We start from the raw sequence: 26,335 nt of genomic DNA, 5'->3' as shown, positions 1-26,335 counted from the left end.
TCCAGTATCCAGTACTAAGAGAAAAACATAATCATAAAATGCTCTATGCTGGGTATGTAAAGATTAATCTGAAGAATTAGTGCTTACTAGGAGCTAGCATGGGTTCATTGGAGGGAAGTTTTACCACTTAAACTTCACTAGGTCTCTAAGTTATTTGATTAAGAAATATTTTTTTCTCAACCTGAATTTTTGCAAAGTAGTTGAAAAAAGATCTCAGAATATTTTTATGGGCTAAATGATCATGATGTGAATTCCATTGAACAATGAAGGAACTTAACTAAATGATGACCAGCTTCACTTTAGAAAGAGGTTACCAGAGACAAGTTGAAAGATGCTAACATTTCTTGTTGAAAATACTTTATTTACATGAAGTTAGAAAGAGTATAACATTTGTCACATTTGTAGATAATATCAGTTTAGGGGGAATAACTCCTATGTTGGATAATAGATTTGGAGTTGGAAAAGAACTAACTAACCTAGAAATACATGTGAAATCTAACACCGTAACATATATTACTCAGGAGTACTAATTCTGCTCTGGGATTTCTAGACCAATTGCATAAGTAAAAGAAAATGAAGGGTTGGAAAAGACTCACTGTCTTTAGTTGGTCAGATCACCAGAAGGACGTGCATAAAAACTAATGAAAACTTGAACCACCTTAATGATAAGATGATAGTCTAACTTCTCTGACTTTGTGCAAGCTGTCCCCATTGACCAGTGGTGTCAATGACGTCTGTTAGAAACACTGACAAAATGAATGAAACACACCCAGAGGAAAACAAGTGGAACCCTTGCACTCATGTCACATGAGAACTCAACCAGAAATGTTTTATATGGACAGGAGAAGAGTCAGAGGAGAAATGACAGCTGTCTTCAAATATTTACATGGCTGTCACCAAAAAGAAGTATTCAAATTCGTCTGCATAGCCCCTGTTGGGCAGAGCCAGCAAACAGAGGGAGGTGTTAAAGGGAGACTGATTCTGACTCAAAATAAAAACATCTTTCTAGAGCTGCCAAAAATGGGACAGGCTCTCTCCTTGCTCTGAAGATTTTCAAGGAAGTCTGAATAGCTCTTGATTGAGGAAATCTGGCTTTCACAATTGTCTACTTAATATGCGTCTTCTCTTATTTCTTTCGAAGCATACTCAGTTTTACCTAAAAGTGAATAGTAAACCCAGTTTTAACCTTATACCATCCTGTTGGGACATTTTGTGAGCTTTTGATTTTTTGATAAGAAAGGACAGATATAGTTGTGGTCATTACCTCCCACTCCCTAGCCCCCACCCCCCAACACCTTATTCTGACCGTGATGCAATAGGCTAATCCTCAGCCTTGCGGCTCCAGCACACCGGGTTCTAGTCCAGGGCGGGGCGCCGGATTCTGTCCTGGTTGCCCCTCTTCCAGGCCAGCTCTCTGCTGTGGCCAGGGAGTGCAGTGGAGGATGGCCCAAGTGCTTGGGCCCTGCACCCCATGGGAGACCAGGAGAAGCACCTGGCTCCTGCCTTTGGATCAGCACGATGCGCCGGTCGCGGCGGCCATTGGAGGGTGAACCAACGGCAAAAGGAAGACCTTTCTCTTTGTCTCTCTGTCTCTCACCGTCCACTCTGCCTGTCAAAAAAAAAAAAAAAAAAAAAAAAAAAAAGAGTGTGGGGAGCAGCCCGGACTGGACTGAGTTACTGGAATTAAGACTTATTCTATGCATCTGCTCTCCCACAATATGGCGCTGGGAGAGAAGTAAACAGCTTCTGCACAGCTGCCTCCAGTTCAACCAATAAACTGTAGGACTTGCTCCTGATTGGAGAGCAGCGTACTCTGCGTGTGGGCAGCCGAGTTGGGATTGGCAGAGGAGGACTATAAAGGAGGAGAGAGACGGCATGCACCAGGAACATCTAAGGGGAACATCTAAGGGGAACATGTAGCTGAAGGAACACCTGTGCAGCCCCCGAGAAGAGCCGGCCGGCGGTGTGCCGCTCCCCTGCGGAAGTGGAGAATGTGGCCAGGGGGAACTGCCCTTCCACGGAGGTGGAAGGGACAATAGCCAACCCGGGAAGAACCAGCAGCAAACCCGGGGAGGGCCGAGCAGACAGAAAGAACAGCGCAGGGTCCTGTGTTGCTCCTCCACGAAGAGGGGGAGCGACAAAGAGGTTGCAGAAGTCATCTTAAAACCAGGAGGAAAGGGCCAAGAGAATTAAGGGAATCAATTCAAACGTCACTGTGCTATTAAGCAAGGCTGGCAACTGCTCTCCTCCAGACACTTTGCTGTGTGAGAAAAATGCATCCTGATTTGTTTAACCTTCTGAAGTCAGACACTAGGTCATTCGCATCCAAATATGCTTCTAATGAATCCAGGAAAATGGAAGGCTAAGACCAATAGCAATAGGTTAGATTAAGTCTAGGTTCCTTCCACCCTTAAGCCTCTTTTAATTCATGAGCTGAGTTGATATTCTTAAAATTTGATATATTTAACCAGCAAACATCCTTCTGAGTTATTACTGTATAGATGGCAGTAGACTAAGAACACCAAACACTCCCTTCTATATGTATAGGACAAATGCTTCTTGCTCTTCACTGAGAGATCGGCAGAGTGCCACAGTCATTGTCAGATGGTTTTACTTGGGAAAGAATTTAATGTAGCAATTCTAGTACAGCTTTGTAATCTATATCCACTGCTTTAGACCCAGATCTGTATTTGTTTCAGAGGACTTTTGCCCTTTGGCCCAGGACCCTGCAGAGGACTTGTGATATAGATCCCACACATTTAGGTCAACATTCTCCAACCATGCCTCCACATACAGTCAGAGGCCTAATGCCACTCTGAAACTACTGGGGAGAGTGTCCTGGGGAACAGACTGGGTCTCTAAGCCAGGGGGATATTTGTATTCATTGCCTTGCTTTAGGGACATAGGGAACAGTATTGGGAAAAATTGCAACCTCAGAACTCTGGATGAAGAGTTCCACTGAGCATTATCCCCTAAGGATGGCCTCACTACTCTGTCGCAGTTATGCTAGCCCAATCAGGGTTGGGTGAAGATTAGAAATACTTAGTTTTGGAGGTAGCCTGCACACAGAACAATGTCAGAGAGAGTGGGCAGTGGCCCAGGAGCGACGCTGATGGCACCCTAGCGAGGATGCCACAGTCAGTCATGGAACCATGAGGCAGCCGCGTCTGGTAGAGTGAAGCCAAAGCTGAGGCCAATTTTGACCACAAATGGACACGGACCCCATCCTGGGGCCTTGGTACTGTCCAAGGGCAATGACACCAAGGGAAAATGGGTGAGAAGAAGCAGTTAACCCTAGGACTCAGTCTTGTTTTGCCAACAACAGTGGCTTCCAGGCAATCTGGAGAAGAGTCAGGAACCACAGCCCTCTAAAAGATGAGAGAAAACCGCTGGAAACACAACTAGGAAATCTTGTTCACATTCCAGTAACTCTGGCTGTGGACTTGAACTAAATAAAGCTTCCATTGTAACCCAGGCCTGAGGTCTCCTGGCAGCAGCTGCATGCAGGTGTGACTTCAATAATTAGGACATTACAATATTAGGCCATTTAATACATATTTTTCAATCTGTGAACTGTAACTTGTTAATGAGTCATGAAATCAACTTAGTGAGTCTCTAACAGCATTTTAAAAATGAGAAATAGAGTAAAATAAAATAGTCTAGAAAGAAAACATCAGTATACATTCCCTGTAATAAAGGTAATGTGAAATTGCTATTAGTGTGTGTGTGCGCATGTGTGAGATTTTGACATAATATATATTTCTCACTGGGATTCAGGAGCAAAAGTGCTTGAAAACCACTGATTATGAGTTTCACTGCCCAGATAAATGCTTCATTTGAATGATGTAATCTTCAGGACATTTTGTATCCTGTTTCATTTTTATGACTACACTAACAGGAAGCAAAGTGATCCAGTTCATTGACCGATATTAATTAAACCCTGTCTCTTGGTCTTAGGATGTCATGTTCTGGCTTTCTCTTCTCTTTTGGCTCATACTTTATTCAGGGAGAGGATTGTTTGTTCTTATGCTGTTTTATTTCCCTCTTTGCCATGGCTCATGATTTATTTCCTGGAACATGCTCTACCACCATTTCTGTAATTTTAGTTGTTGGTTCCAGCATTCCTCATTTCAATCTGATACAAATTGTCTGGCTTTTGTTAAGTTATGCTATCTCATTTCTTGACATGCCCGAGAGTCATGGTAGTGTTCCTGGCCCTTCAGTTTCCCACATGAATAGAACTTGGTTTTATCCAGTGTTTGTTGAAGTTCTCCAACAAGAATACGGTTTCCAGAATCCATTGACAGACACTGGTGCTAAAGGCAAAAAGTCTGATGATGGGGTAGAGTGGAGTGTTTCGCCTGAATCCTATTGCCTCTGGAATTATCATATACTGAAACAGAGTACTCCTATAGGAACGATCTGGAAGGAGCACTGGAATTCCTGTCTGGGTAATGCCACCAGTGCCAAACATAGTCTCACGTCTTGTAAAATGCACTGTTGTCTCATGGGAAGAGCTAACAAGAGACAAAGTTATTTCTGATAAAAAACAAGATTAGTAGTAGGGGTGGACGTTTAGCCTAATGACTAAATGACACTGCTTTAGGCACGCACACCCCATATTGGAGAGCCTGGGTTTGTAGCCTGTGTCTGACTCTAGCTTCCTGCTAGCGGAAACCCTGGAAGGCAGTAGTGGTGGCTCCAGTAAGCCGGCTCCTGCTACCCACGTGGGAGAATAGATTGAGTTCCCTTTTCCTGACTTTGGTGCAGCCTAATTCTGGCTTTTGTGGGCATTGGGGACCGAACCAGCAGATGACAGCTTTCTCTCTGTGTGTCTCTTTGCAACTCAAATAAATAAATAAATAAAAAGTTTTCTAAAATAGCAGGCAGAGCTGAGATGTGCCTTTTCTAGACCTTCAGCCAGTGGAGGGCAGGTGTTCATAAGCAGACAACTAGTGCATAAATGTGGGCTCATATGAGATGACAGTGTTACAGGCAGCAGCTTAACCTACGGATGTCCCAACAGCAGCCCCCAACTTAATCTTTCAGATCCTCAGCTTCTTGATCTGAAGAGAAAGGAGTTGTATCATAGTATTTCTAGTCTTCTTCCGTGCCCAAAAGTCTGAGTATGCTTTTAATGGAGTAAGAGTGGATGTTCTAAACGGGACTGTGGACTGCATTATTTCATCAATTGTTTACCAAAAAAAAAAAAAAAAAAAAAGAAATTTAAAATGTGAACTCAAAAAAGTGACTGTGGAAATGGTTATACAAGTCTGTGAACACACTAAAATCCATAGAATTGCACACTTTAAATGCGTAAGCAGTGTGGTTTGTGAATGATGAGTATTTCTCAATGAAGCTGTTCGTAGAAAAAGCATGGTAGAAGATGGGCCCTCAAAGAAGAGGCAGCACTTTTGGGGGTAAGGTAAATTTTTTTTTAATTTTAATTGTGGTGGTGTTTGCTGAGATAGAGCAATTTTTCAAACCGCATTGAAATGTGTGTAAGTGATGGGGCACAGCAAGCTAACCTGTCTCCTGCAGCACCATCACCCCAGGTTGCAGCTCTGGGTTGAGTCCTGGCTGCCCCGCTTCTGATCCAGCTCCCTGCTAATGTGCCTGGGGGACGCAGCAGAAGACGGCCCAAGTATTTGTTCCCCTGCTACCCACATGGGAAACTCAAATGGAATTCCAGGTCTCTGGCTCTGCTGGCCTTTGAGGCCATTTAAAGGGTGAACCAGAAGATCTTTCTCTGTCTTTCCCTCTCTCTGTTACTCTGCCTTTCAGATGAATAAATAAATCTTAAAAAAAAAAGTATGTAAACTGAGCCTTAATAAAGTTTATTTTTTAAAAATGACCAACCTAAAAACCACTAGAATAATTAAGGGAGTTCATCAAGGTCATTGGAAAAAAAATCAATGTACAAAAGTCAATTGTATTTGTACTAGCATCAAACAGTAAATGAAGCAGGGAGAGAGTTTGTGGCAATAAAAATGGCAGATTTTACTACTGGAAGTATTCTTGAAAGGAAACCTCAGGGGGAAAAAAAAAAACCACAAAACTTCAAAAAAACAAAGTCCAAAAGCTGGACCAGAAGGCCTGGCTGGGGCTAAGAGCCCACTGTCAGCATGTGACATGCATGTCGTCCTAACATCAGACTGGAGCAAGACTTGGCTGTGAGGTGCCAGTGGCAGGGTCCTCACGTCTCCTTTCCACCTCAGACGGAGCAGGTCACCCCTGCGCACCTAGGGGTGATCAGGCACCTCACTTCTGCGGCCACAACACAGCTTCTGGCCTCCCACAATAAATTTCTTTCTTCCTTTTTTCTTCCCTCCCTCCCTTCCTTTCTTTCCTTCTTTCTTCTTCCTTCCCTTCTTTCTTTTAATTTATTTTATTTATTTGAAAGGCAGAGCAACAGAAAGAGGGGGTGAGACAGAGGGAGGAAGGTGGGGTTTCACTCCCCAAATGACCACAATGGCAGGGGCTAGGTCAAGCTGAATCCAGGAGCCTGGAATTCCATCCTGGTCCCCCACGTGGGAGCAGGGGCCCAAGCATCTGGGCCATCTGCCGCTGCATTGCCAGGATCCAGGCAGCTGGATTGGAAGTGGAGCAGCCAGGACTGGAACCAGCAGGCAGCAGCTTAACCTGCTGCACCAGAATTCTGGCCCCAGGCGATACAGGCTCCCTCCTGTGGGACCATGTCCCCATTGGGTGGGGTGGAGCTTTCTGGGGCTGCCCTCCCTCCTGTCCCTTGCTGAGGTCATTTTCTCTGTTTATTCACATGGGACACTTGGTAGCAGTGCGCTCTCTCTGAGTGACCAAGAATTCCAGGTCCTGAACCTTGATAGAGTTGCTAGAATATACCCACAGCACATACTGTGAGGGGGCCATCACGTAACGTTGCATTTCTGAATTTTCCTGGGCAACATGAGCCAAGAGTTAGCTGTTTTCAAGAATAATAATTCATATTGTGGAATGCTGCCTGGGGATCAGGGGCTTACATGTGTTATTTTACATAATCTTCACTGTAATCTTATTGGCATAATATTATTTTCCTTATCATACAGACGAGGATTAAGGCTTAGATGATTCAAGTAACCTGTCCGAGGTCACCCCAGTGGAGTGCTTTAAATCCAGGACATAGTGTACAGATAGCCATCAGAGCTCAGGACCATGTTCCAACCCAGGTACAAGGAAATTTCAAAGTGTTCATGGCAAAATGATGCAAAAAACTTTGAAATCCAGGCATAGATTTTTATAACATGCATTTGTCATGCACTTTTTAAAGCCTCCTCATTTGAATGGACTTTAAACTTTTGTGCATCAAAATAAACTTATCTTTTATTTCCATTTTGCACAAGCATTTTGAAGTATGCTTGTATTCATCAACTTCATAAACAAATATAAGGTGCTCTTTAGAAACATGTGTAGATAGGGCTCCATCCCCTATAAATTTTGTCCCCTGCCCACTGACACAGGGCACTTCAGGGCATCTGGACAAAGACAAACATTGGATAGAGCAATACAGTTACTTTTCTTCCAGATTTGACTGTTAAACTAGACAGGTGCACCCAGAAGCAACAATACCATCAGCTTCATGAACAGACTTGAGAGAGGGTGGGAGCATGAGATCAGGATGATGAAAGTCTTTTGGTTACCAACATTATGTATCAAGAACCAAGCCTGGATGGCAGAGTTGCTTTCTTGAAAATAAAAAAGAAGACTTTTCACCTTTGATGGCAAGGAAGATACAATGAAGGGAAGGAAGGAAATTTGCTCCTTCTTATAAGTGGAAGAGGGGAGAAGAAGGGAAAGCAGAGAAGTTAAAGCAAGGATTCTCACCTGCTACTCCCGAGGGCAACCGAGAAACAGAGAGAGAGCACTTAGGCCCCTATGGGAACTAAAGGATTGTAGTGTAGGATTCCCTAATTTTGTTTAACACAGCACGGAGGCCTTGTGGGCCAATGCAGTGAGCAGATGGGAGCTACATGAGCTGAAGCATGCCTCCTGGGTCCCCAGAGTCTTCAAGTGGCCCTGGGGGAGGAGGGAATAAGATCTGGAGGCCACTTTGCAGCAGAGGATGTGAACTGGCCTAGTAGAGGCCTAGAGTGAGCACATGTGAACATCCCAAGACCAGGGACGCCAGCACCACGGTGGCAGCTAGATGAACCTGCAGATCATCCCCAAGCCAAGATGGGATCAGGCATGTCTTGGTTCTCAAGGAGACCAGGCCAGCTCCTCTGCCCAGATCAGAGCTGACCCAGTGGACCCAGGGTCCTATAAAGTACATGCACCTATGGCTCACATGCTGTTTTAGAAAAGAGCAGAAAGGAGGAGAAGATTAGGAAAAGACATTAAGGGACTTAGAATTTATCTAAAGGAATTGTTTAAATGATTGAAGCGGAATTAAATGGACTAAATCTTAGGTGTTTCTCCCTGTTGTGGGCCAAATTGTGAACCCTCCCCAAATTCATACGTTAAAGTCTTAACTTCATATTGTGGCCATATTTACAGGTCTGACTTTTAAAGAGATGATTAAGTTAAAATGGTCTTGGGGCTGGTATTGTGACACAGAGCCACCTGCAACACCAGCACACCATATGAGCACCAGTTTGTGTCCCGGCTGTTCCACTTCTAATCCAGCTCCCTGCTCACGCGCCTGGGAAAGCAATGGAAGATGGCCCCCAGTGTTTGGGGCCCTGCATTCTCATGGGAGGCCCAAATGTAGTTCCTGGCTCCTGGCTTTGGCCTGACCCAGACCCAGCATCGTGGCCATTTGGAGAGTGAACCAGTGGATGAAAGATGTTTCTTTCTGTCTCCCTCTCTCTCTGTAACTCCGCCTTTCAAATATATAAAATAAAACTTAAAAAAAGAGAGGCATTTACAGTAGTCCTTTTTCCATCCTGACTGGTGGGCTTAGAAGAGGAAATTAGATGCACAAAGAGACACAACGATGCACACACAGAGGAGAGACCTCGTGAGGACAGGTGAGAAGGCAGCCACCTGCTCATCCAGGTGTGCTCACCCAGGCGAGCGGCCTCAGGAGAACACTGGGATCTTGGGCTTCCAGCTCCCAGAACTGTGAGAAAACGTGTGTGTGGTGTGTGCTGTTTAAGTCTCCCAGTCTGTGGTTCTGTCACAGCAGCCAGAGCAAACCAACTCCTGCCACCACTTCCTCTCTGCCCACTCCCAAGTCCACCCAATAGACGCGGCTTGAGGACATGTCAGGCACTTAATAAGAAAACAAGGAAGCCACACTTGTTCAACTCATTTAGAAAACAGTCTTTTTAGAACTGTAGAAGAACATCACCCAGTCTACCCTCACTTATCTAGTCACTGAAGAGGAGAAAAGAAAATATTTACTAAACTTGGTTATATTAAAAAGCCACCTCCCTCATCCGTGTTTCTCGAATATCTCTGAGTGTATTTTAAAATTTTAATTATTTGGCATGCTTTATTCAAAATTAAGGAAGTATAGTGTACTTGTATTTAAATCTCAAAATCAGTCTTAGAGAATTCTAACCTCATCTTATCTCCCATTTGGAAATGCAAGGTCATATTTTCCCACTGAAAGGGCACCTGAAATTAATCTTAGAAACATTTCCCTCCAATTGCTGCTTGAACATATGCCGTTCTTTTCTTCTCAGTGGTTCGCAGTTCCATTTCATGTTAAATTTAAAAATAGAGATGACAAATTTGCTCATGAATATTTCTAAGCAGGGACATTATTGGAAGGGAACTGGGGCAAATGTGGCCAGCTCTTGGTGAGGGCTGCCTTTTGTCCTGCTTCAGGGCCTGGCCTTCCCCTCTCATTGTAAGTAGGACAGTTGGTCCCTTAGCCGGTTGCCTCATTCAGACGGAATTGTGCAGAACAAACCCCTGCCTCCGACTGGGGACGCGGAGCCTGGACACTGTGTGCCGCCGACTGTGCACATTTCCATTTGGCACCCACGCAGGTTTCTGCCAAGTCTCACACAGTTGCGGCAGCTTCCACACAATTTCCTAATGTTTACGACTTCCTCTTGGAATCACTTAATTCATCACCCTCTGAACATCCAAAAAGAGGACTTTTGAAAGCACTTGCTCGTTCCCCACACCCGACCTGCCCACCTCTCTCAGCAGAACAAAGAGCTGGAGACCTGGCCCTCGGCTCTGCAGACGGTTTCTCTGGTGAATCACCGTCCCTCCTCCTCCTCTGAGTCTACAGTTGGCTGTCTCAGAGCGGAGTACATGCAGTCAGCACAAGGCTCCCCGGAGACATGAAATGCTAAAAGGAATGGCTGTTGGGACATAACACGTCAGATTGATGCAGATGGCGTGAGATGTGTGAGGGGCTGGCGGGCGATGGAGCTCGCAGAGTGGGCAGGAAAGCAGGTCATCCGTGGTACACAGAGGCAGCTGGGTTCCTTTCATATTTAAATCTGTTGCACTTCCAAAAAATATTCCTGATAGGAGTGAACAATCCTATGAACTCATGCTAAAAACTGCTCTGTCACTTTTTAGAAACCTCCCCCCGCCCCTTTTTTTAAATCAACAGGTAGAGTTATAGACAGTGAGAGAGAGACAGGTCTTCCTTCCGTTGGTTCACTCCCCTAATGGCTGCTACAGCCAGTGCTGCACCAATCTGGAGCCAGGAGTCAGGTGCTTCCTCCTGGTCTCCCATGCGGGTGCAGGGCCCAAGCACCTGGGCCATCCTCCACTGCCTTCCCGGGCCACAGCAGAGAGCTGGACTGGAAGAGGAGCAACTGGGACAGAATCCAGCGCCCCAACCGGGACTAGAACCTGGGGTGCCGGCACCGCAGGCAGAGGATTAGCCTAGTGAGCCACGGCGCTGACCTAGAAAAGCCCCTTTTTATTTCCAAAATAAAGCTGCTCTTTCTTCTACTTTTTTCCTCTTCTCCTCCTCTTTCTTCTTTTGCTTCTCCTCCTCCTTCGCCTTCTTCTCCTGCCCTGTTCCTCTTCAATAAATGTTATATAAAAAGAAATACTACACAATAGAATTGCTTTTGCAAATTGCAGGAATACTTCCCTTAAAGCACACAGAGAAGCAGAGAGACACCGTGAAAAAGTCCCAGCCTCATCCTCAGTTTGCCTTCTGAAGGCAATTCCCTCGTCAGTTTCTTATGCATACCTCCAGAAAGATTCTCTATAAAAGTATATTCTGACCTGTTAGCTTTAAAAATCTATTTATTTACTTTATTTTATTTGAAAGGCAGAGTGGCGGGGGAGGGTGAGAAGAGATAGAGAGAAAGAGATCTTCCATCTGCTGGTTCGTTTCCCAGTTGGCTGCAAATGTCTGGAACTGGGTCAGACTGAAGCTTGCACAGAACTCCATCTTTGACTCCCACGAGTATGGCAGGGGCCCAAGTACCCAAGCTATGTTCCACTGTTTATCCAGGTGCCTTAGAGGGGAGCTGGGTTAGAATCAATGACTCAAACCTGCGCTCTGATATGGGATGCTGGTGTTAAGAGGTGGCTTAACCTGTTGCGCCACAACGCTGGCCCCTATCTGTTATTTTGAGCTTTATAAAAATACGACAAGTTCTGCAACCCACTGCAAAGACCACCCTGTTGTTTCCAAAGAGAAGAGGAGACCATTAGGTGGGTTATGTGAGATCAGGATACTGCCTCCCAGACTTTTTGATCCATGAAGATTCCTACAGATGGATTGTCTTGCTTTTTGTAAGTTGGAGACATACTCTACCTCTGCATAGGTTAGGCACAAAAGTAAAATCTCATTCACAACACTCCAGATTCTAAATTGTGGGGCACCAACAAGTTGCTAATTTTGCCTGCAGCATATACATGGGGCTCATCATTCATCTACAAATGTAACGCGATCAGTTAGTGCCTTAGCTCAGACTGTCATAAGAAAATACCACAGACTGGGTGGCCTGAACAGCAGATTTATTTTCTCACAGTTCTGGAGGTTGTGGAGTCCACGTTCAAGGCACCAGCAGGGGTGATTTCTGATGAGGCTTCTCTTCGAGGCTTGTAGATGGCCACCTTCTTAGAGTGTCCTCACGTGGATGTGGCCTTTGTGCATGAGAGGATGGAGAGAGAGAGAGAGAAAGAGAGAGAGAGAGAGAGCGCTCTATGTGTCTCTTCTCAGGGGACATGCATTTTGTCAGAGTAGGATTGATCCTTATGATATCATTTACCCACAATGACCGCCTCAAACACCTTATCTCCAAATAGGGCCCTATCAGGGATTAGGGTTTCAACCTCTGAATTTGAAGATGAATGTGGTTATAGTGGGAGTGGGTTAGTTATCATGAGGATGGGCTGTGACAAAAGCCGGTTCTTCCTCTGCTTTGTCTCTCCAGTGCTCTCTCACCACGCGATGCCCTCTGCCTCGTTCTGAGGCAGCAAGGAGGCCCCTTCCGGAGGCAGCCCCTTTCTCCCGGCCTTCTCAGCCTTCCTGTTCCTTATCAAGTATCCAGTCCCATTGTCTTCTGTTATAGCAGCAGACAATGGGACAGGACAACAATATTAATAACCATCAGAACAAAATAACAGACATTATCTATTTAAGAGCCTACCATGCATCTGGCCATGCATCAGCATATTTTATGTATATCACATGTAGTCCTCAAGTTAACTCCATGATGTGGGCATTACTGCATTTCTACCCCTAGGATGACACACAGAATACTTGACAAGTGATATATGGATGGCCTTTGGCTATTGCTCCAGTGCTGATTGAAGACAAGCCCCAAATAATCCCATTTGCTCAGGCACAGAAGATACGGTTTGATAAAGTTTACTGAGTTGTACAAACTCACACAATTGGCCACTGGTGGAATGGGGACAGAAAGCCGTCTCTCTCTGACTCAACATCATTCTGTCTCTCTGTCCTCTTGCCAGGAGCTCTCTGCTGGGGGCCTGTATAGCTGTATGCCTTCCTGAGTCTTTTAAGCATGTCCAGCCACATTCCCCATTCAATCCCAAGACTTGTGATAGAAGTCTTAGTTTGGCTGCGGGCTCCTCTTGGAACCCACCCAGACTCTGGTGAGAAGGGCTCTTCCTTCCTGACCTCACCGGCTCATGTCTGACTCTCTCAGCGAGTTTCTGCATCTGGGACCCTGGGGTCCTTTTTCTCCTTCTGTGAATTCCACAACCACTGTCTGCCCACACCAGGATATGTGCTGACTCCTGCAGGTTGATCACATGCTTGCCTCTTTCCCTCCTCTAAACCCATCTTGGAGCTCAGACTGCAGCCCGATCTTCCATCAGGAAGCACCCAAACACCGAATACAGCACCCTCTGACTGCTTCCTTCCCAGACCAAATCCTTCCCTGGGGCTGCTCCCTGCTCAGCTGCTAACACTTTCTTCCCTTCCCCAATGAACTACTCTCCCAATGCAAAATAATCCTCCTTCTCTCTCCTTTTATTGTGCTTCCTTGCTCTTCCTCTTTTCCTTTTTCCTCTGATTTACAGATGTGCTACAACATTCCCCCAGTGGACAGTCTTCATTCTTCACATGTAGGCCTTAGGAACATCCCTGTCGCCCAGGCTGTCAAGAACACAGTGTACCTGTGCGACCTTCAAGGAACCTCATCAGTCACCTGTGAGCGACACACAGTGAGGCCAAGTTCAACCACCTTCATTCAAGGTTAAAAGGCAACCTTGCTTACTTCAGACTTTAATCCACCACCCAACTGCCTTTATTCAGAGGGAAAAAGGAAACACTCTGGGATTAGTGAACTTGCACACAAACATTACCTGGATGCACGCTCCATTTTCTCAACAAAACCCCATTGTAATTCTTCATCCTATGCCCTACTGGACTCATTGTTACCAGAATAAATATTTATAGTGCAAGCAGAACTTTGTTCTTAGCACAAACCAAAAGGTTACTTAGAGCTCTGACAAATGATAAGTCTCAGTGGGGCTGCCCCTTGTTTCATAGGCATTAAAAGATACCTCAAAAAGGTCATGGAATCTCTGTCTCTTCTCTCTGTAATTCTATCTTTCAAACAAATAAATCTTTAAAAATAAGTTAATGAAAAAAATATGCTTAGGAAGGGCATTTGGCTCAGTAGTTAAAGAGACCATTAGGTATGTCCATATCTCATATTGAAATGCCTGGGTTCAAGTCCCATCTCTGCTTCCAATTCAGCTTCCTGCTAATGTGTATCCCAGGAGGTAGCAGGTGACGGGTCAATTGCTGGGGTCCCTGCCACCTGCATGGGAGGACCTGATGGGGTTCTAAGCTCCTAGCTTCAGCCTGGCTCATCCTGGACTGTTGCAGGCATTAGGGGAGTAAACCAGCAGATGGAATCCGTCTGACTCTACTTTTCAAGTAAAATGAAAACTGAAAACTAAAAAAATATTAAGATATGCAGATATGCTTATTTTGGTGCAGAAAACTGTAAAAATATATGCATATAGGGGATCTTTTAAAAGTTCATAGAAAATACATATTTTAAAAATCTGTGTATGGATTTAAAAAACTTTTTGTCATTAAAATAAGCTTTTTTTTTTTTTTTGACAGGCAGAGTGGACAGTGAGAGAGAGAGACAGAGAGAAAGGTCTTCCTTTGCCGTTGGTTCACCCTCCAATGGCCGCCGCTGCAGCCGGCGCACTGCGGCCGGCGCACCCCGCTGATCCGATGGCAGGAGCCAGGAGCCAGGTGCTTTTCCTGGTCTCCCATGGGGTGCAGGGCCCAAGCACCTGGGCCATCCTCCACTGCACTCCCGGGCCACAGCAGAGGGCTGGCCTGGAAGAGGGGCAACCGGGACAGAATCCGGCGCCCCAACCGGGACTAGAACCCGGTGTGCCGGCGCTGCTAGGCGGAGGATTAGCCTAGTGAGCCGCGGCGCCGGCCAAAATAAGCTTATTTTTTAATTTCATTTTTCCATGATGTTTTTGAAGTACCTTATATAAAGGGTAAATTTCAGGCACCCCTTGACAAAACCTTGTAATGATAAACAGCATCTTGAAGACACTAGAGAGACTTCCCCTTCATGAAAAATGATCCTTCCATGGTTCCAAAGGTCTCAGTGCAAGGGTAGGGTCCTGGCCACTTGTCTTTTACAACACAAATGAAATGACAGTGAAAATATCAGCCTCATCATCTTGGGAAAATTTCCTGGGATGTTTTTGGGACTGGGAACAATCCCAGGAACAGAAAGACTTGATGTCCCCAAGGCTGAAACCCTCACTGGGACAACCTTCACAGCCTTGGAGTTGCTCTGGGGAGGGACACATTCCCCACCACTGCAGGGGTGACACCTGGAGGTCAGGGTACATCCTGGAAAAGGCGGTACAGATCCTGAGCCAGAAACCGCAAAAGTGGCTCCAGGATGACATTTGTCACTTGACAAATATTTATTGCGTGCTGCCTCTCTGTGCCAAATGCTATGTTATTTGAGTGTCTTGCAAGTGGAAGAATCAGACCAGGGCTTGGTCTGAGGGAACTGACAGTGCCCAGAAGGTGGTGTTTAGCTTCTTGAAGTGTGTTGTGGCCCTGGGCACTGACAGGCAGTGGAGTGAGCCTGCTGATCGGGGTGGAATGAGCTGTTCCCACAATATTGCTGCACCCAAGAGGCTGCAGAGGACCCTGTTTGAAATCTTCGCTTAATGTGTTAAAGACCTTGACTTTTTCTGGTTGGCGAATTTTTTCCTATATGATAAAGATTAAAAACAGGAGCCCAACAAGCAGGCCCTATACCTAATGTTAAAAGAGAGACTGCCTAGGGTCCTGGCTTCAGAGATCATTTTCAGAACTGTTTAATCCCTTTAGGACAGGCTTCTGTGACTGTTGCCAGGGTCTCTGAACCCTCAGCAAATAAATGCAGATGACATTTGCTCCAGTTAATGCGACCTCAAATAAATGTAAAAGGGTCACCATCTCTCCCCCAGTTCCCCCTCCCCCAAATAATCTTTCCTACAGCTTATCTTCTTTGGCTCCAGGAGGCATAAGCTCCCCATTAAGTCTTTATTCCTTTTGAACTTAATGCCATCCGCCTTCAGCAAAGAATTGTCCCAATATTGCTTTTGAAAGGAGTTATTTCAAAGTTTTAAAAAGCCAGCAGTTCTTGGCCTTTAAAAAACAAAAACAAAAAATTCACAAAACTCATTCAGTGACCACTTTTCTATCACTTTATCACCCCTATTTATTTACTTTAATTATAGTTGTTAAAGATAGGAAGGCTTACATTCAGAAGGAGATGATTAATGGCTTATTTTAACTCCAGTATCTTAAATGCAGTGTATTTCCTATCTCTGAATGGCATCTAGATTAAAAGAAAAGAATTCCTCTGTTTAATGTTTAATCACAATCTAATTTTCTAGACAGTATTTTTCAAATGGGGTAGTTTTTTTTGATAGGCAGAGTTAGAGAGAGAGAGACAGAGAGAAAGGTCTTCCTTCCATTGATTCACCCCTCAAATGGCCACTACGGCCAGCACGCTGTGCTGATCTGAAGCCAGAAGCCAGGTGCTTCTTCCTGGTCTCCCATGCGGGTGCAGGGCCCAAGCACTTGGGCCATTCTCCACTGCACTCCCGGGCCACAGCAGAGAGCTGGCCTGGAAGAGGAGCAACCGGGACAGAACCGGCGCCCCGACCGGGACTAGAACCCGGTGTGCCGGCACCGCAGGCAGAGGATTAGCCTAGTGAGCCACAGTGCTGGCCCTGGGTAGACTGGTATTTGACTCAGTCTCCCAAAAATTCGAGCCTAGGGTGGGGGTTGTGGGACTGTGGGTTAGGACCATTCTTGTGATCCCTTTATCTTCTATTGAAGTGCCAGTTCCAGTCTTGGTTGCTCCACTTAGATCCAGTTTCCTGCTGATGGCTCAAGGACTTGAGTTCCTGCCACCCAGTTGGGAGACTTAGATGGAGTTCCTGGGTCCTGGCTCCTGCCTGACCATCCCTGGTTGTTCTGATGGTTTGGCAGAGTGAACCAGTGGATAGAAGATTCTCTCTCTTTCTGTCACTCTACCTTTCAAATAAATAAACACATCTTTTAAAAAACATTCCAGCCTATCTGTTGCCAAGAAAACACCGTTTTGTTGGAACACTGAGAGGTGACTCAACAGTGTTGATGATGACTCATGGTTGCAACCACCTGTGCTTTCACCTCTCCATCGTGGGACGCTTTGAGATAAACAAGCAGCTCGTAAGGTGTTGATGTGGGCCAGGATGCAGCTCACTGGATTAGAGCTCCCTTTATCTTGATAGGCCAGATCCTTTCAGAACCGAACCACCGCTTAATTGGTGGCTGCTTTAGCAGGAAGCCACTTTTCTAATATGGTGAGAATCTCTTAGAGCTGGATTGGAAGAGGAGCAACCGGGACTAGAACCGGCGCCCATATGGGATGCTGGTGCCGCAGGAGGAGGATTAACCAAGTAAGCCACGGCGCCGGCCCCAACCAATACTTTTTTTTTTTTTTTTTTAAGATTTATTTATTTATTTGAAAGTCAGAGTTACACACAGAGAGAAGGAGAGGCAGAGAGAGAGAGAGAGAGAGAGAGAGAGAGAGGTCTTCCATCCGCTGCACTCCCAGTTGGCTGCAATGGCCAGAGCTGTGCTGATCCGAAGCCAGGAGCCAGGAGCTTCTCCCCGGTCTCCCACGTGGGTGCAGGGGCCCAAGGACTTGGGCCATCTTCTACTGCTTTCCCAGGCCACAACAAAGAGCTATATCAGAAGAGGAGTAGCCAGGACTCGAACCAGTACCCATATGGGATGCTAGCACTGCAGGCGGCAGCTTTACCGGATAAGCCAAGTAGCCAGCCACTGGTTTTTGTTTTTTTTTTTTTTAAGTTTATTTATTTATTTTAAAGGCAGAGCCACACAGAGAGAAGGAGAGACAGAGAGAAAGAGATCATCCACTCACTGGTTCACTCCTCAAATGGCCACCATGGCCTGGGCTGGGCCAGGCTGAAACCAGGAACCTGGAACTCCATCAGGGAGGGGTCCATGTCGGACATTTTTCCATTGCTTCCCCAAGTGTATTAGCATGAAGCTGGATCAGCAGTGGAGCAGCAGGGGCCTGAGCCAGCAGTCATATGTTATGGTGGCATCATAGGGTGGCTTAACCTCTGTTCCACAATGCCGGCCCCCAGGGAAAACATTTCTTACAGGTCTCAGAGATTGCTTTACCTGCTTGCAATTTTGTGATTACTTTCTTGAAGGTTTTTATTGCATGAAAACTAGTTGTTTTCATCACTCAGGGAAGAGTTAGAAAATTTGTTTAACAAAAAACACAAAATATTTTCTTAACTGTTACATCTGTAAGGGTACAGATGAGACAGTTATAAAGGATCTAACCTGGATATTTGGCTTCAAACTGTTTCTTCTGGAGAGTTGTGGATAGGGCAGAGAGGTGATGAGAAGAGAGCAGAGAGGAGGTGAGACGCACGCACAGCCAAATTCAGTAGACTAGTGTACTAGTTTCTTTAGCCTTGCCTGCATGATTCTGCTGTTTGACTCACACAACCAGCTGATCCTGCTACACATGTGCTATTATCTTCCTGAAACAAAGCAAAACAAACAGGCAAAAATTCATTATACCCTTGCTATGTGGAAGTCACATGTTACATAAGCTCTTTAGGGGAATAAAAGGAATAAAAGGCAGAGTCTTTGCCCTCTAAAAGCCTCTGATTTAGCAGAAGTGACTTTAAACAGCATTAAAGTCAGTAGTAAAGGTATCACTGGTGACAGTTTAGGTGGGGTTTTGGTACCTTTGCCCTCGAAAGCTCCTCCTTTGTCTTCCAACATGGGCTCCAATGAGTGGGATTCAGGTGGCTGGAGAGGCTCAGCATACAAAGACGGCTTTTCTCCAATGCAGAGCTTCTCCCATAAGATGGTCTGGCTCCAGAAGGCTAAGTAAGCACTCTCTCAGGTGCCTTCCTGGGATCAACAGAGCAGTGGAGCACATGGATCAAGCAGAATCCAGGTCTGTGTCCCAGCCAGTTACAAAACAAGGAGTTGGATCAAGGAGTCTGCCAATGGCCTCATTCAGAAGTCAGGGAACTCCACAAGGATTTTGCTCTCTGTATCCCTGGGGCCAGGCATGGAGTAAACACCCAACAGAGGCAGATCAAATAAAATACTGAGTGCTGTGTGACTGCATTCCATTGAATACATGATATATAAATTGAGAAATTCTTACTCCCTCTCAAGGAAAAAATGTGGCATGGTTTGTTGGGCCAAATGGAAATAGATCTATACTCTTGTTGCATACTGCAGTTGGTATAGTGTCGCTCCCCGTCTTCGTGGGGGAACAACACTAAACCCTGCCTAGGCTTCATATCCGAGTCACGGCACCATTATGTCGCTCCCCCTCTTCATGGAGGAACGACACAAAACCCTGCGCTGTTCTTTCGTCTGCTCAGCCCTCCCCGGGTTTGCTGCTGGTTCTTCCCGAGTTGGCTGCCGTCCCTTCCACCTCCGTGGAAGGGCGGTTCCCCCTGCCACTTTCCCCACTTCCGCGGGGGAGCGGCACACCGCTGGCCGGCTCTCTCGGGGGCTGCACAGGTGTTCCTCTTAGATGTTCCCTTTAGATGTTCCTCGTGCATGTTGTCTCTCTCCTCCTTTATAGTCCTCTTCCGCCAATCCCAACTCTGCTACCCACATGCCGAGTACGCTGCTCTCCTTCAATCAGGAGCAGGTCCTGCTGTTTATTGGTTGAACTGGAGGCAGCTGTGTAGAAGCTGTTTCTCCCTTCTCAGCGCCATATTGTGGGAGATCAGATGCATAGAATAAGTCTTAATTCCAGTAACTCAGTCCAGTCCGGGTTGCTCCCCACAGTATAGGATTTGGATCCCCATCTCATGCAGACATACAAATCCCAAAGGCTTATGTTAATGATGCTGAGAGTGGGAACTTAATCCAATCATGCTGTTCAGAAGCGATTGGATTGGATGAAGTTGCTAGGGGAAAGCAGTGTGATTGAACCGTGATGTCTTTATAAGGAGACACCACAAGGATGACCAGCCTCATCTCTTCTTGCCTCCCACCTCATCACATTATCCTTCCTCTACAGGTGTTCTGTAACCCTCATCAGATGCCAGACCAAAGGGGCCACCTGATCTTGGACTATGAACCTCCAAAATTGTGAGCTGAAGTAAGACTTTCCTCTCAGATGTTTTAGTTGCAGTGATGAAAAGCTGACAAGAACATTGCATTTTACAAAATCACAGGGGTGGATGTTTGGCACAATAAGATGCAGCTTGGGATGCATCCTGTATCAGAGCACCTGGTTCCTGGCAAGCCTCTCAGATCCAGCTTCTAGCTCACCCTGGGAGGCAGTAGATGATGGTTCAAGTAGTTGGGTCCCTCTCAGCCTTGTGGGAACCCAGATAAGTTCCAGGGTCCTGACTTTTGCCTGGCCCAATCAGGGTTTTTGCAGACATTTGAGGAGTGAATGAGCACATGGCAGATCTCTCTCTGCTTGTCATCTATGTCTGTTTCTCTGCATTTAAAATATATAAAAATTTTAAAAATCACAGCCAGTTCAAATTTACTTTAAATTTTAGTAAACCTTTTCCCCTTAAGAAGTAAGACTTCTTTCTTTTAAATCTACTTTTCTAGAACCCTAGATGTTAATGAAGAGTAAGTTGATTAATCAAGATGACAAAATTTTGATTACTGTTCTTAAAAATCAACATTGGATAAACTATATTTTTTTCTACCTAGTAACACAATTAGGTATTATCAATGGAATATTAATTGCTTGGAGGATCAAATACTAATATTATAATAAGCAATTAGGAAAGCATTTAGAAATATTTCTATATTATGAAATAGGGAAAAATAATCCAAGAAAAGTTCTTAGACTTTTTTTTGATTATTTTTATTTCAAAAAAATTGGTCAAGTACCAGTTATCTTAGTTGTATATTAGAATGCAAGTAAATAGATTTATTGAGACCACTCCAGAAATAATGACAAAATATCAATTGTCTGAAGGCCATGGCTATTAATTTATTCTATGTGTGTTTACTTAGAGGGGGAGAAATAGAAAGGGAAATTCAATTTTGTCTTTTTGGTCTCCCATGGGGTGCCGGGCCCATGCACTTGGGCCATCCTCCACTGCACTCCCTGGCCACAGCAGAGAGCTGGCCTGGAAGAGGGGCAACCGGGACAGAATCCGGTGCTCCGACCGGGACTAGAACCCGGTGTGCTGGCGCCGCAAGGCAGAGGATTAGCCTAGTGAGCTGCGGCGCCGGCCTCAATTTTGTCTTAAGACCATTTGTATCAGAAACCACGGCTTCTTCCCAAGGCTGTCTTCTGAATCATTGTATGTCTATGTCTATCAGCTCCCCAACCTTGTATTAGATTTTTTAATCTGTTTTCTAAAGCACAATAGAATATCCTTATTATTTCTTGGAACTAGAGGGAAAACTATGCTAACTATATAAAATGCAGATAAATGAAATAAAAAGTTAAAATATGGTTACCTTCCAAAGGTAATCATTACTGAGAGTTTGATACACTATATTTTCTCTAGTTTTTCCCTAAGTATAATAAAAACTTATTTTTAACATAGGGGCCGGTGCTGTGGTGTAGCAATTAAAGCCGCCACCTGCAGTGCTGGCATCTAATAAAGGCACTGATTCGAGACCCGGTTGCTCCACTTCCAATCCAGCTCTCTGCTATGGCCTTGGAAAGCAGTAGAAGATGGTCCAAATCTTTGAGCCCCTGCACCCACGTGGGAAGACTTGGAGGAAGCTCCTGGCTTCAGATTGGCCCAGCTCTAGCTGTTGTGACCAACTGGGGAGTGAACCAGCAGATGGAAGATCTCTCTCTGTCTCTCTTCTGTCTCTGCCTCTCTGTTACCCTGCCTGTTAAATAAACAAACAAATCTTTTAAAAAAATAAAGTAACATAATGTACTTTTGTTATTCATATTACAAAATGTCAGATATGAATCTTATCTGGAATTAATATTGCATCATAAATTACTTTGCAAAATCCAGATTATGATCAGTATTATGACATTTGGAGTAAACATAGGAAAATGTTTCAGACACAATAACAAACCATGTAAAGGCAGAAAGTAAAGCTGATTTTCTCTAGTGTAAGAACACTGCATTTTTATCAGATCCTATGGTAAAATTTGGATACTATGGAATGAATAATGAAAAATGAAAACAATGACTTCATATTGGGGCAGAATTCATCTCCTACCTGTTCTCCCATTCCTCATGGAGTTAAGCAGGGTGTAGTGACTTCTATGTGAGGATTGAGTTACTATATTTATATTTTTGACACTTATAATGTGTTTTTGTATAATAGATGCCATTACCATTAATAATTTGTCTTAGGAAAGAATAGACTTCCTGTCAGCCCTTCCCCACCAATTTATCAGGGTTTTCTACCACTTTTATTATGACAATTTCTTTTCAATTTGTTTTCCTCTGAACCTAACTGGACAATTTACTGATTTGTGGCCTAAAGAGAAGAGTATACTTAGAGGCTCAAAGTTAGTATTTTTGGAGACTATTGATCACATGGGACATCAAGAGACCCTGAAAAATGAGTTCTGAAGATATGGTTCAGGAACAACTGTGAAGTGCCAATTGTGGAACTGTCTCCCTAGCTGGTGTGATCAAGGCAAGGCCACACCTCCCACCAGCTATATGGAGATGGATTAGGATTGGTTGAAAGAGCTGAGATTATGTGAGTATTTTGAAACCTGTCAACTGTGTATAACGTTCTTGTCCTAGTACAGCAGGAAACTGCTTCATCTTCCAAGCACTGCCTGCAGATGAATCCACTCATTGTGTCCCTTACCCTCATCTCCCATCCTGGTTCATGTATATATCTGCATATGGTTGAGACTGATATCAATATTTATTGGCAGCTCTTATGAGTACCTTGTTTGAGCTACTTTCCAGTGTTTGGTTTTCATATCTTTTGTATGTTGCATTTTGTCATGACAATTACAACAAAGGTATTTGGCCAGGCATGTGGTAACAATTGTGGATGTCAGGGATCCTTGCTGTGCTGCAGTAAGGGGGGTCCTTGTACACGGGCTGAGAAATCAGAACAAAGGCTGAGTGACATTATCTTAGGAGCTCAGGGAAACATGCTCCATGAAGCCACTACATCAATTCATCCAGCATGTGTCTCTCTGCTTATTTCTGACTATGACTTGTAGCACTGTCTTGATGAGTGCAAATGCAAACACTTGCTAATAGAACAAACAGGCACAACATCAGGGAAATCTGATAAAGCTATCTGCTTGGGGAATAAAATGTATTAACGTACCTGAATCATTTGAAATACTGCCTTGAGATTAAAACGCAGAATTAAGTGTGACTGTTGGCTAACCTAATAAATCAAATTAGTACCTCTAGCCGGCTACATTGTTCCCCTTAGGTGAACACTGTGATTAGTTTCATGCATGACCTCTCTTCCAGTGTTTCTGTATATGAAAAAACACTTTTATTTTCCCCCTTTCCCATTCAAACGATTGCATGATTAATAAGCTGACTACTTTGCATTTATCTTCCATTTGGTACATCCTACAGAGCTTTGTATATTAGTATGAAAATAACATCTTTATTTAGATATAATTCATATACCATAATTAATAGTCACCCATTTGAAATATACAACTCAAGGTCTTGTACTATATTTACAGAGTTGTACATCTATCATCACAATTTTTTTAAAGATTTATTAATTTATTTGAAAGTCAGAGTTACACAGAGGGAGCAGAGGCAGAGAGAGAGAGAGAGAAAGAGAGAGGGAGGGAGGTCTTGGGGCCAGCGCTGTGGCTTAGTGGGTAAAGCCGCCGCCTGCAGTGTGGCATTCCATATGGGTGCCAGTTCAAGTCCCGGCTGCTCCATTTCTGATCCAGCTCTCTGCTATGGCCTGGAAAAGCAGTAGAAGATGGCCCAAGTCCTTGGGCCCCCTGCACCCATATGGGACACCCAGTAGAAGCTCCTGGTTCCTGGCTTCAGATTAACTCAGCTCCGGCAGTTGCAGCCAATCAGGGAATGAACCATCAGATGGAAGACCTCTCTCTCTCTCTCTGCCTCTCCTTCTCTCTCTGTGTAACTCTGACTTTCAAATAAATAAAATAAATCTTTAAAAAGAGAGGTCTTCCATCCTCTGGTTCACTCCCCAATTGGCCGCAATGGCTAGAGCTTGGCCAGTCCAAAGCCAGGAACCAAGAGCTTCCTGGAGGTCTTCCCAAGTGGGTGTAGGGGCCCAAGCACTTGGACCATCTTCTACTGCTTTCTTAGGCCATAGCAGAGAGCTGAATCGGAAGTGGAGCAGCCAGGACTTGAACCAGTGCCCATATGGAATGCCAGCACTGCAGGTGGCAGCTTTTACCCACTATGCCACAGCACCAGCCCCTGTCACCACAATTTTATCACATTTTATGATCTCTAAAAGAAGCCCCACAACCCTTAGCCATCACCTCCCAACCTTCCCTCCCACCCTCCTTGCCTCACTTCTTTGTCCAAGGCAACTTCTAATCTATCATCCCAGTAGACTGCCTATTCTCTGGAAATTTACCAAAAATAGTTTCATGCAATATGTGGTCTTTTGGTTCTACCATGTCACACAATGTTTTCAGGGTTCGTTCATGTTGTACCACTTGTTCTTTTTGATAGCTGCACAGTAATTGATTGTGCAGTTATTACAGTTCTTTGACTAACCATTCTCTTATTAGATTCATGGGGTGTTCCCAATCTTTCTTTCTTTCTAAATTTATCTACTCATTTATGTACTTATTTATTTAATTTGAAAGGCACAGTTACACAATCAAGCAAGATTATGATAAAAACCTTAAATATTTGTTTTTCCTACATGTTCTGGTACATATATGTAACATGTTCCAAGAATGAAGACTTCTGGAACAGATAGTAAATGCAACTGTAATTTTTTTAGATTGTCACATTACTCCATTACAGTTCCCCAAGCCTTGCCATGATTGTATGTTGTTAAATTCTTAGCTTTTTGCTAATTTCTGGTTTCAGAACAAAGACATCACCATGTAGTTTTGATGTGAATGTTTGCATATGGATGAGTTGATATTAATATTTATTGACAAATCATGAGTTCCTGTCTGAACTACATTTTCCTGACTTTATCAGAGAGTTGGTTATAATGTGTCAGCTACCATGATTTGGTTCTCCAGAGTGTTTGATGTTTCACATCTTTTTATTTGTTGTTTAAAGATTTATTTATTTACTTGAAAGACAGAGTTAGAGAGAGAGAGGGAGAGACCAAGAGAGAGGTCTTCATCCACTGGTTCGTTCCCTAAGTGGCTGCAACAGATAGAGCTGAGCTGATCCAAGGCCAGGAGTTAGGAGCTTCTTCCAAGTCTCCCATGTGGGTACAGGGGCCCAAGCACTTGGGCCATCCTCCACTGCCTTCCTAGGTGCGGTAGCAAGGAGTTGGAACATTAACAGGGAGCTGGAACAGAAGTGGAGCAGCCGGGACTACAGAGCCAACCTCAACCGCTATTTCACATCTTTAACCTGCTGCATTTTTGTAATGACCTTTACACACAAGTATTCTCTTAAGCATAAATACTTATATTTATATCACAAGTATCAAAAAATTATTTATTTGTTCCAAAAATATTTTTCTCTTATTTTTCTAGATCAACGGAGTAAGACATTGTCTTTCCCTATCTTTCCCTAGTGATGGCTATTTTGGCTGGCAATATAACTGTAATTATCATGAAACTGAAATTCACTCTAGACAAAAACAAAACATCTACTTATAACCAATTGAATTACTTCATTATGTGTTACATGCTTGTCATCAGGCCCATTTGGAATTTCTCAAAAAAAAAAAAAAAAAAGGAAGTCCTAGAGTTTCCTGAAAAATAAAAAAACAAAACAAAACTCTGAATATTCTCCCCTATTTATTAGAGTTTGTTCATTTGAAATAAGGTCTCTTTAATGGGTCAACAAAGCTACGAACGCTCTGATTTATGTGAGCCTGTGGCACTGAACTGCAGTACAAGTGTGAGTTTTTGCACTTTCTCAGGGAGCACAATTCAGCACTGAAGTTAATCTGCATATCCATGTAAAGACTCTGTGGTGTCAAAGCAGGACAGCAGAACTTCTGTGTGTGGCTTACCCTACATCTCCCAAAAACAACAACGGTGAAGGTAGGGCTGGTGGCCAGGCCCTCAGGACTCTCACATAAAACAGACCCAATCAAAACCTGAACCCAACCTGTCCTAACTCGTAAACAGGTTCTCCTGAGGCTCTCCAGAGAACAGCCACGAGACAGGGGAGCTTCAGAGGAAAGGGGTCAAGGTTTGAACTGGGATTCATTACCATGGGGTCGGTGGGACAGAAATGCTCTTGAGGGTGGGGGCCATCAAAATCTCTTGAGGCTGCTCCCTCCCCAGCATTT

Source organism: Oryctolagus cuniculus, chromosome 3 (genome assembly GCF_964237555.1).
Source record: "Oryctolagus cuniculus chromosome 3, mOryCun1.1, whole genome shotgun sequence".
In the NCBI taxonomy this organism is placed as follows: Eukaryota; Metazoa; Chordata; class Mammalia; order Lagomorpha; family Leporidae; genus Oryctolagus; species Oryctolagus cuniculus.
The sequence above is the reverse complement of the archived record's forward strand: the minus strand, read 5'-3'. Positions refer to the sequence as shown.